The 12188-nt window shown below is 35.0% G+C and overlaps 1 protein-coding gene across 2 annotated transcripts in view; it reads left to right on the top strand.

Moving 5' to 3' along the window:
• FZD3 (frizzled class receptor 3) overlaps positions 1 to 12188 on the top strand; it is a 71805-nt gene that overhangs the window by 17225 nt on the left and 42392 nt on the right. The window lies entirely within an intron of this gene.

The following is a 12188-nucleotide window of genomic DNA, read 5'->3' as shown; positions in this document are numbered from 1 at the left end:
AACCCATGGACATGAACTAAGGGGTTGCGGAATTGCTGGAGGGAAGGGTGGTACTGGTAAGAAGGGAGCAAAGGGTAAAGAAATTGGGACTGCTGTAACAACAGAATCAATAAAATATACTTTAAAAAATTGTAAATATATTTTATAAATGTTTTATAATTATATTTATATATTGTTTCACTTTTCTTTTATATAGTGTCATACTGTTTGTTTTCATTACCTTTTTTCACTTACAATATAACCTGGATATTTCATAGTAGTACTTACAGGTATTACTCAAAAAATTATTTTATAATCATGGCAAAATATATATGAAATAAAATTTACCATTTCAACCATTTTTAAGTATATAGTTCAGTGTCATTAAGTACATTCACCTGTTATAAAATCATCACCGCTGTCTTTCTCCAGTACTTTTTCATCTTCCAAAATTGAAAGTCTGTACCTATTAAACAATAACACTTCATTCTCTTGTCCCTGGAGTTCCTGGTAACCACCATTCTACTTACTTTCTTTCTGAATTTGACTACTAGGTACCACATAAATCAAATTAATTGCCTTTTTGTGACTGGCTTATTTCACTTAGCATAATGTGTTCAAGGGTCACCCATGTAACGTGTCAGAATTTTCTTTCTTTTTAAGGCTGAATAATACTCCATTGTATGTACATACCACACATTTAGTTTTTCTATTCATCTATCAGACATTTGGGTTGCTTGTACCTTTTAGCTATTGTAAGTAATGCCACTATGAACATGAGTGTACAAATATCTGTTCCAGTCTCTGCTGTTACTTTGGGGAGGGGTATATATATCAAAAGTGATACTCCTGGATCATATGATAATTCTGTTTAATTTTTTGAGGAACCACCATACTGTTTTCCATAGCAGCTGCTCTATTTTACTTACCTACCAGCAGTGAACAAGGGTTTCAGTTTCTCCACATCCTCACCAACACTTGTTTTATTTGTTGTTGTTTTTTCCTGGATAGTTGTTATCCTAATTGGTGTGAGGTTGTCATTTCTCGTTTTTAAAATTCAATTCCTACTGAAGGGTGGCTTGATGTTTTTTTGCTGTTGAAAGCAGAGCCTACCCTTACTCATCTGTATGCCCTGCACCTAACAGCACCTCTGCTATATATATGTGTGAATGAATTAATGAACTTGATAAACTGTGAATTCCATAAGGGGTGGTAGTATTCCTAGTTACGGTTATGGTGCTGTACCTAACCACCTAATCTCCTGGGGTACTAAATAGTAGGGCACTTGGTGAGAATTGTAGAAATAATAACGCCAACACCAAGGATACCGCTTACCACTTACTGTGAATTTGGTGTTTTACTTTGCTCCCCGCCCCTTTCTGGTCTTTACTTCAAGCTTTCAACATACCTGTTTGCACCTACAAGTGGTGTAATTAAGCTAAAGAATAAAACAACCCAATTTTCACATCTAGACCTCTCATGGTCCTTCTGCCTTAATACTCTTCTGTATCTTTGCCTGTCAAAATTCTAACAGTTGTATTGAATACATTAATAAGTAGGAAAAAATAGGAGTAGATAACAAAACATTATGTGTGGTATCCTGCTACTTTGGGTGAAGAAAAAAATATGTATGTTCATGTAGATCAAGTGATCTGAAAAGCTTTTCTGAAGGCTAGTGGTGGTTATTTCTGAATAAGTACAATTTATTCGTGTTTCCTATGTTCTTCATATAATGTTTTTTTTTCCTTTCTGATTTTCTGTAAGAAACACATTGCACTTCTAAAATAATAAAATAGTACAAAAACTTTATTAAGAAAAACCCAATGGTTCTTTTTGGCCTAGCTCCCAGTTGCAGTGCCTAAGACTTACTATTTATTACATATATTTTGATTGATTGATTGAAACTTAAGGAAGAACTTGGTAAATGCCATAAAATCATAAAGTGCTCAGGGGGTTCAAAAGAGAAGGCTCATATCTGGAAGGCATCAGTTGCAGATGATATTTGAGTGGGCTTTGAAAGGTGTGTATGTGTGTGTGTCTTTAAGGGAATAGCATAATATATACCTACGTAACAATAATTATTAACATTTTGTGGATAGTCTTTTTAGGAAATGAAATTTCTGATTATATTTTCAAAACTTATGATTACATCTTAAGAATACATACATTATCCAGCAGATTTACTTCTCTTACTATCTTTTGCTTAGGTTATTAATAATAAGGTGTTTTTTTCCTAAGCAAACAACAGTTTAGTGAATTGGCTTGAGAAGCCTATTGTGTGACAGGGAAACCAGCCAGAAATTAAGAAGCTTCTAAATTGAAAAATGTATATACAAGTTGGAGAGTTAATTAATTGCATTTAGTTATTTTTCACTTTTAGGGGGAAAAGCAGCTTTTAAAAATTTTAATTGATTCTCTTGTGTTGCAAGTCACTTTAAAGGAATATCTTCAAAAACTTGTTTTCAATTAACCTACTAAGTGTGGTGGAATTTGATTTGTTAAGTTGCATCTTTTGAGATAGGCTATAATTAACTACTGTTCATAATACTTGAATATTAAAGTTTACTCCCTAAAGGGAAGTCAAATTTTATGAACTGTTTTGGGAACTCCCCTTTGACTTATGAATATAAATATGCTTCTGTGATAATGGCATATTTCTGCAGACCAACTCACTAAAAGACTATTGGAAAGCACTTAATATGCTGTTATGAGACATTTAAAAATGCTAAGATTTGTAAAAGAAAAGGAAATATATTGGGAGTAAAGGTATTTTGTAAACCTAGATTTTTTTTTTAATACAAAATAATTATTAAAGTTTTGGATCTTTTCCCATTAGGAATTTTATTGTTACAATAGAGGAGTTTTATAAAGTACATTTAATCATTTAAAATTATTCTAAACAGTTGTTTTTACATTTCTTTTTCTAATTTTGATCTGAAATAGAGTGAATACCATTTTTGAATTTTCAAGGCCATTCCACATTTAGCTTCACATTTAGTGAATTTAGTCATAATATTACCAAATCCAGTAGGATACTATTTCTATGGTTACCAGACCCTTTGTAGAGTAACTAAGATTGGAATTCTGATTCTCCTGAGTCAAATTTTGGCCTTTGACTCTGTCCCCTTTTCATACCCCTTGCTAAGCTTCGGCTGTTGCTATGCTTGAAGGCCTGTCAGCTAGCAGGTTCCTATGGTAACAGGAGTGGAAATTTGAAGGAAGAAAGAGATTGGGAGCACAAAGGCTTGGTTGATTTGAATTTGAACAAAGACTAGAAGGTTCCATGTTGTATTTTTGTTGTAGAAACCAGAAATTTAATTTTAGAAAGTTACTTTTAAGTTTGTAAACTTCCTACACCTGTCTTAATTTAGTTAACAAAAGTATTACTGTTTAAGGAAGTACTCAGTAAGAAAATGAAAATTTAATCAACTGAAGATCCTTTTTCTACTTCATAGTGTTTTGAAAGTATTACTTATTTTATATATTCTCAACTTCACAGTATTAGGGCTACTTCATTTAATTTTTATTTTGCTGAGGTTAAAAATTGTTAGGGTAAAAGTCAAGGCTATTTGCTTATTTGAAAAATATTAATATTCTTATTTGTTTTTATATAACAGTTTTACTAAGGTATAATTTGTGTACAATAAACTGTACCCATTTAAAGTGTTCAATTCGTTGAGTTTTGAGAGATGTATGTACCTGTGAAACCATCACTCAGTCTTGAGATAGAGCATTTCCATCACCTCAGAAGCCTCGCCCTGTTGACTCCCTGCTCCAAGAAGCAACAACTGATCTGTTTTCTGTCACTATGCGTTAGTTTCATTTCCTGCAGTTTTATATAAATGTAGTCATGCAGTATTCACTTTTTTATGTCTGGTTTCTCTCACCCAGCATAATGATTTTGAGATTCATCTATGTTTTGTTTTGCTTTGCTTTTTAAAACATCCTTTCCATTGACTTTCTCACTTGGCATTTGAGAACAGGGAATTTAGCAGGTTTCCTTATGCCCATCAGATAGGCCTTCTGCAGCTCTATTAATTTGCAGCTCTTCTCTAATCCCCTTTTAAAGCTTTTGTTTACTGGGTTCCGTATGCTATTTTATATATTACTATTTACCTGTTATTAAGGCTATTTTACACAGGAGGAAAATACAGTTTAGAGAGAGGTTATGTAGAACAAATTGGTTAAGTTCAAAGGCTTTGGATAAGAATACCATGGTTTGACTCTTGGCTCTGTATAACTGTGTGATCTTGGGCAAATTACGTAACTTTCTATGCCTCATTTCCTTCATGTGTGTTATAAAATGGGATTAATAATGATAGTACCTACTTTATGGGATTGTTGAGAGGGCTAATGGACTAATGTGTGTAAAGCACTTAGAACGCTGCCTGGCTTATAGCAGCTGTGAGTAAGTGCTAGCTGAGTTATAGCACAAGGTACTTACAGCTAATAAGTGACAGAAGCATAAACTTGTAGCTTTCAGCTCAGTGCAAGCAGTGCAAAATGTCACATCAATTTTATAATTCATGATGGGACTCACAGACAGAGGTTTTACTAGCATAGTAACATAATAATATTGGATTAGTTGGTATTTTGTGTTTTGCTTAGTACCAAGCAAGTTTGAGACTTCCTTGAGACATACATATGCATATATATGATGTATGTGAATTTATCAGTGTGTGACTGTATTTTTTAACTTCTAATTTTAAAATAATTTTAGATTCCTGGGATTGCCAAAATTAGTACAGGAGATTCTGTGTATTCTACCTAGTTTCCCCCCATCTTACCATCTTGTATAATTATTTCACAGTATCAAAACCTGGAAATTAACATTGGTACAATCTACAGACCTTATCATATTTCATCAGTTTTGATATGTACTCATTTTTATCTATCTATATATGTGTGTGTGTGTGTGTGTGTGTAGTCTTTGCAGTTTTATCACATGTAGCCACAGCTACAGTTAAGACACAGGACTGTTTTATCACTACCAAGGATATCAAGCAACCACTAATTTGTTCTCCATCTCTATAATTTTGTCATTTCAAGAATGTTATATAAATAAAGTCATACACTATGTAATCTTTTGAGATTAGCTTTTTTTTCATTTAGCATAATGCCCTTGAGATCCATGCAAGTTGTTATATGTATGAATAGTCATTGTTTTTAATTGCTGAGTAGTATTCCGTTATAGAGATGCACTATAATTTGCTTAACCAATCACCCACTGAAAGACATTGTGTTGTTTCCAGCTCTTTGCAATTACAAATAAAGCTGCTATGAAAAGTCATATACTGCTTTTTTTTGTGTGCAGATGTAACTTTTTTGCCAACACCTTGATCTAAGACTTCTAGCTTCCAGAAATGTGAGACAATGAATTTCTGTTGTTTAAGCCACTCAGTTTGTATGATACTTTGTTATAGCAGCCTTAGCAAACTAATAAAGTGTATAACTTGTTCATTTATTCTGTCTTCTTTAATTTCTGTCATCAGCATTTTATATAAATTCTACACATAGTTTTTGTTTGGGGTTTTTTAGTGATTATAAATGTATTGTTTTAATTTAGTTCCTGCATGCTTATTATATAGAAAAATACAATGTTTTAAAATGTTTTTCTTATATCCTGCAACCTTGCTGAACTCACTTGTTAGTTTTGGGTGTGGTGTTTTTTGTTTTTTGTTTATAGTCCTTGGAATGTTTTACATACATAATAATACCATCTGCAAGTAGAGACCATTTTCTTTTTCCATTCTCTACACCTGTTATTTCCTTTTCTTGCTTTATTATGCTGGTAGGACTTCCAGGACTATGTCGAATAAGATTGGTGAGACCAGGCATCTCTGTCCCTTGTTTCCAATCTTAGAGGTAAGAATCCAGTGTTTCACTATTAAGTATGTTGTTAACTCTAGGGTTTTAGTAGATGCACTTCATCAAGTTGAGGAAGTTACTCTCTAATTCTAGTTTGCTGAAAACTTTTAATATCTTGAATGCTGTTTCTGCATCATTTGGTTAGATCACGTTAATTTGGTGGATCTCACATTGATTGATTTTTGTGGAACAAACCTGACTAGTTTATGGTATATTATGCTTTTAATATATTTTTGGATTTGATTTGCTACGGTTTTGTTAAGAACTTTTTCATTTATGTTCATGTGGGATATTGGTATAGTTTTCTTAGTAATCCTTCATAGAATTAGTTGAGGCTAATTCTCTGCTATAGTCTAGAAGAGATTGTGTAGAATTGGTGTTAATTCTTTGAGTCTTCATTAGATTTTACCAGTGAAATAATCTGGCCTGTGCATATCATTTTCAGGAGGTTTTAAACTACAAATTCAATTTCTTTAATAGTTATAGGATTATTCAGATTATCAGTTTCATCTTGGGTGAGTTTTGATAGTTTGTGGCTTTTGAGGAATTGGTCCACTTCATCTTAGTTGTCTAGTTTAGGTTTATAGAGTTGTTTGTAATATTCCCTTTTATAAAAAGGTTTTTTTATTGTTTATGCTGTTATAGTTGTCTCAATTTCTCCCCCTTTGCTTCCTCCTCCTAGTCCCTCCTTTTCACAGTCAATTCCTACACCATTGTTCATGTCCATGGGTGACGCATATATATTTGTTTAGTCCCTTCACCTTCTTTCAATCTGTCTCCCCCTCCACTCTTACAGCTGTCAATCTATTTCTTGTTTCTGTGCCTCTTGTTTCTATTTTGCTTGTTAATTTATTTTGTCCCTTAGATTCTAGTTATAAGTGAGATCATATGGTAGTTGTCTTTTATTGCCTGGCTTATTTCACTTAGCCTAATAGTCTCCAGTTCCATCCATGCTGTCGCAAAAGGTAAGGATTCCTTCTTTTTTTACTGCTGCATAATCCATTGTGTAAATTTACCACAGCTTTTTTCTCAACTTAGGTTATTTCCTGATCTTAGTATTGTAAATAATGCTGCTGTGAACATAGGGGTATATATATTCTTTTGAATTTGTGTTTTGGGATTCTTTGGACATATTCCCAGAAGTGGAATCGCTGGGTCAAAAGGCAGTTACATTTTGAATTTTGTGAGAAAACTTTGTACTGTTTTCCAAAGTGGTTGTACCAGTCTACATTCCCACCATTGGTGCACTAGGGTTCCCTTTTCTCCATATCTTTGCCAACACTTGTTTGTGGATTTGTTCTTTTTTAAATATATTTTATTGATTATGTTGTTACAGTAGTCCCAAATTTTTTTCCCTTTGCTCCCCTCTCCCCAGTACGCCCCTTCCCTCCAGCAATTCCACAACCCCTTAGTTCATGTCCATGGGTCGTGCATATAAGTTCTTTGGCTTCAACCCTTTCCTATATTATTCTTAACTTCTCCCTGTCTGTTTTGTACCAACCAATTATGCTTTTTAACCCCTGCACCATTTCCCCATTTTTCTCCCTTCCCTCTCCCAGCTGGTAACCCTCCAAATGATCCCCATACCTATGTTTCTGTTCCTATTCTGGTTTGCTTACTTGGATTTTGTTTGTATTTTTTTAGATTCATTTGTTGATAGTTGTGAGTTTGTTGTCATTTTAATGTTCATAGTTTTGATGTTCCTCTTCTTAAATAAGTCCCTTTAACATTTCATATAATAATGGCTTGGTGGTGACAAACTCTTTTAACTTTACCTTGTCTGGGAAGCATTTTATCTGCCCTTGCATTCTAAATGATAGCTTTGCTGGATAGAGTAGTCCTTGCTTTTCATCACATTGAATACTTCTTGCCAGTCCCTTCTTGCCTGCAGTTTCTTTGGAGAAATCAGCTGATAGTCTTCTTATAGGCACCCCTTTGTAGGTAACTCTCTGCTTTTCTCTTGCTGCTTTTAAGATTCTCTCTTTACCTTGAACCTTTGGCATTTTAATTAAAATGTGTCTTGGTGTGGTCCTCTTTGGGTCTAGCTTGTTTGGGACTCTGTGCTTCCTGAACTTGTATATCTATCTCCTTCACCAAATTTGGGAAGTTTTCCTTCATTGTTTTTTCACATAAGCTTTCTTGTTCTTCCTCTTCTCCTTCTGGCACTGCTATGATTTGGCTCTTGGCCCATTTAAAGTTGTCCCAGAGGTTCCTGAGCCTCTCCTCATTTTCTTCAATTCTTGTTTCCTCATTCTGTACTGGTTGACTGTTTTTTTCTTCCTTATGTTCCAAATCATTGATTTGAACCCTGGTTTCCTTTCCTTCACCATTGGTTTTGTGTGGATTATCCTTCGTTTCATTTAGGATAACCTTCACTTCTTCCCTTATGTGTTTGCCATACTTAAACATATCTGTCAAGCCTGTGAGCATCTTTATCACCAGTGTCTTGAACTCTTCATCTGTTAGGTGGGCTATCTCCTCATCGCTTAGTTGTCCCACTAGAACTTTGATCCATTCCCTCTTTTGGGCCATACTTCTCTGTCTCTTCATCTTGACAGACTCCAGTGTTTGTTTGCCTCTGTGTCTTAGGTAGAGGTGTCTCACCTGTTATATTGTAAGGGGTGGAACCTTAGGTATTCGTCAGTACAGGGCAACCCATTTCACCACGTTGTGGAGTTTTATGTGAGGGAGGGGTCTGAGGGGGTACAATGACACTTGCTCATCACTCGCCTCTTTTCCAGGCACTTCTACCACTTCCGTATGGGACTGGAACCTCTCTAGCTGTTGCCCTGGTCTTCGTTCCCAGAGTGGGTGGGTCTGCAGATGTTCTAGGGCCATGGGGACCCTTTAGGCAAGTGGACTCTGCTGAGAGACCAGCAGCTTCTTCCTCCACCCAACTCCCACTGGTTTGCATAGTCAGAGAAATGAGGCTTTATTTTCCTCAGTGATGGAACCGTGAGCTGAGTGGTCTCGTCTAGTGCTGGGAGCACTCCCCAGGTGTCCCTCCCAACTTTTTAAAATGTGTGACTGTGCTTTCCACTGGCTTGCCTCTGCCGCAGCTGCTGCCACCACCACATTGTATCCTCTCCGCCCCTCCTACCTGTCTGGATGAGTATTCTTTATATCTTTGTTGGATTTTCATGCAGCTCGATTTTCTGGAACTTCTGGTTTTCTCTAGTTTTGAGGTACTTGTAGTCCTTCTTAGTTGTGGAAGGAGACAAAGCATGTCTGTCTAGGCCTCCATCTTGGCTGGAAGACCTGTTTGTTGATTTATTGATAATAGGCATTCTGACAGGTGTGAGGTGGTATTTCATTGTGGTTTTAATTTATATCTCTGATGGCTAGTGGTGTTAAACATCTTTTCATATGTCTTTGGGCCTTCTCTATGTTTTCTTGGATAAGTATCTGTTCAAGTCCTTTGCCCATTTTTTAATTGGATTGTTTGTCTTCCTGGTATTGAATCATATGAGTTCTTTATATATTTTGGAGATTAAACCCTTGTCTGATATATCATTGGGAAATACGTTTTCCCTTACAGTGGGTTCCCTTTTTATTTTGCTGATGGTTTCTTTAACTGTGAAGAAGCTTTTTAATTTGATGTAGTCCCATTTGTTTATTTTTTCCTTGTTTCCTTTGCCCTAGGAAATATATTGGCAAAAATATTGCTGCACAAGGTATCTGAAATCTACTGCCTAGGTTTTCCTCTAGAATTAATAAGGTGTCGTGACTTATATTTAAGTCTTTTATCCATTTTGACTTTATTCTAGCATATGGTGTAAGTTAGTGGTCTAGTTTCATTTTGCACGTACTAGTCCGGTTCTCCCAACATTTATTGAAGACACTGTCTTTACTCCATTGTATGCTTTTGCCTCCTTTGTCAAATATTAATTGACCACAAAGAAATATTTTTATTTCCCAGCTCTCTATTCTGTTCCATTGATCTATGTGTTTGTTCTTATGCCAGTACCAGACTGTTTTGATTACAGTGGCCTTATAGTATAGCTTGCTATCAGGTATTGTGATCCCTCCAACTTTGTTTTTCTTTCTCAAGATTGCTGAGGCTATTCAGGGTCTATTTTGGTTCCATATACATTTTTGGAATAGTTGTTCTAGATCTGTGAAATATTCCATTGGTATTTTAATAGAAATTGTGTTGAATCTGTAGATTGTTTTGGGTGATATGGACATTTTAATGATGTTAATTCTTCCAGTCTATGAACACAGCATATTCTTCTGCTTATTTGCATCTTCCTCAATTTCTTTCTTCAGTGTCCTATAGTTTTCCGAATACAGGTCTTTAACCTTCTTGGTTATATTTGTTCCTAGATACTGCATTTTTAGTTGTTGTTGTTGCGATAGTAAATGGGATTGTTTCCTTAATTTCTCTTCCTGATAGTTCATTATTGGTGTATAGACATGCCATGGATTTCTGAGTATTGATTTTGTATCCTGCTTCTTGGCCAAATTCATTTACTAGGTCTAGTAGTTTTTTTGGTGGAATCTAGAGGGATTTCTATGTACAATACCATGTTGTCTGCAAAAAATGACAGTTTTCTTCCTCCTTTCCAATTTGGATGCCTTTTATCTCCTGTTCTTGTCTGATTGCTGTGGCTAGGACTTCCAGTACTATGTTGAATAAGAATGGTGAGAGTAGATGTCCCTGTCTTGTTCCTGATCTTATAAGAAACACTTAGCTTTTGTCCACTGAGTATGACGTTGGATGTAAGTTTTCCATAGATGGCCTTTATTATTTTGAGGTATGATTCCTCTATTGTCACTTTGCTGAGAGGTTTTACCATAAATAGGTGCCGGATTTTATCAGATGCTTTTTCTTCATATATTGATATGCATTCCTTTGTCTTTTTAATGTCTGTAGAGCTCTAGTGATATCCTTTCTTTCATTCTTGATATTGGTAATTTGTTTTTCTCATTTTTAAAAAATCAGTCTTGCTACAAATAAAAGCTTATCAGTTAAAATTTTTTAAAAAATTTATTGATTTTAGAGAGCGGAAGAGGTGGGGGAGAGAGAGAGAGAAACATTCATTTATATTGCTCCAAACACCCAGGCACCCACTGGTTGCTTCTTGTATGTGTCCTGATTCAAGATTGAACCCACAACCCTAGAGGATTGGGTTGACGCTCTAACCAACTGAGCTACCTGACCTGGACTTAAAGCTTATCAATTTTATTGATATTTTCAAAGAACCAGCCCTTGGTTTGAGTGATATTTTTTTCCTGTTGTTTGTCTGTTTTCAGTTTCATTGATTTTCCTCTTTATTTTCTTCCTATTTGCTTCTTTTTGTTTATTTTGCTCTTTTTGGCTATTACAAATAATGGTGTTCTGCTGTGAGCATTCATATACAATTTTTTAACTTGAAATTTATTTTTTATTCTTTTAAGTATGTATGTAGTAATGGAATTGCTGGATCATATGTTAATTCTATGTTTAAGTTCTTGAGGAATCACCAAACTGTTTTCCATAGTACTTGCCTCATTTACGTTCCCATAAACAATGTATAAGAATTTCAGTTTCTCCACAGACTTATCAACACTTCTTATTTATTTATTTACTTATTTATTTAGATTACAGCTATCCTTGTGGGTGTGATATGGTATTTCATTGTAGTTTTGATTTACATTTCCTTAATGACTATGACATTGAGCATCTTTTTATGTGCTTATTAGTCATTGCATAAGTTCTTTGGAGAAATGTCTGCTCAAGTTCTTGGCCCACTTAAAAATACTGGGTCATTTGCCTTTTTGTTGACTTATAGGAATTTTTTTCTTTTTAATTAGCCAAATATCGCCCCATTAAATTTAATTTAAAATAAAATAAAATAAAGTGTCGGTGTCAGGTGGTGAGTACTTCTTGGGAGGAAACTCAGATTGTGGAAGGAGGAAAGCAAGTTCTAGATGTTGCATCCAAGTACAAGTACTGGATTCTGTGTCATTTATTGCAGGTCCTGCCTTTTTCTTCTTCTTTCATTTTTCTTCCCTTTCTTATTCCTGAAGAAAGTAGTTTACTAGCACTGGCATCTTATGAGTATGGCTTCCTTCAAACCCTGGCCCTGTCTGGATGAGTATTTCTTCTTTATATCTTTGTTTGCTGAATTTTCATGCAGTTTGATTTCCTGGAACTTTTGGTTGTTTCTAGTTTTGAGGTAGTTGTATTCCTTCTTAGTTGTGGAGAGAGACACAGTGTCTCTATCTACTCCTCGATCTTGGCCGGAAGTCTTAGGAATTCTTTATGTATTCCGGATATTAGATCCTTATCAGAGATCTGATTTACAAATATATTCTATCATTCTGAGGTTTGTCTTTTCACTTTCTTGATAGTGTCC

Source organism: Furipterus horrens, unplaced genomic scaffold, assembly GCF_987537825.1.
Source record: "Furipterus horrens unplaced genomic scaffold, mFurHor1.1.pri manual_scaffold_10, whole genome shotgun sequence".
NCBI classification, from domain to species: Eukaryota; Metazoa; Chordata; class Mammalia; order Chiroptera; family Furipteridae; genus Furipterus; species Furipterus horrens.
Note: the sequence above shows the minus strand (reverse complement) of the source record. Positions and strands in the feature narration are given on the sequence as shown.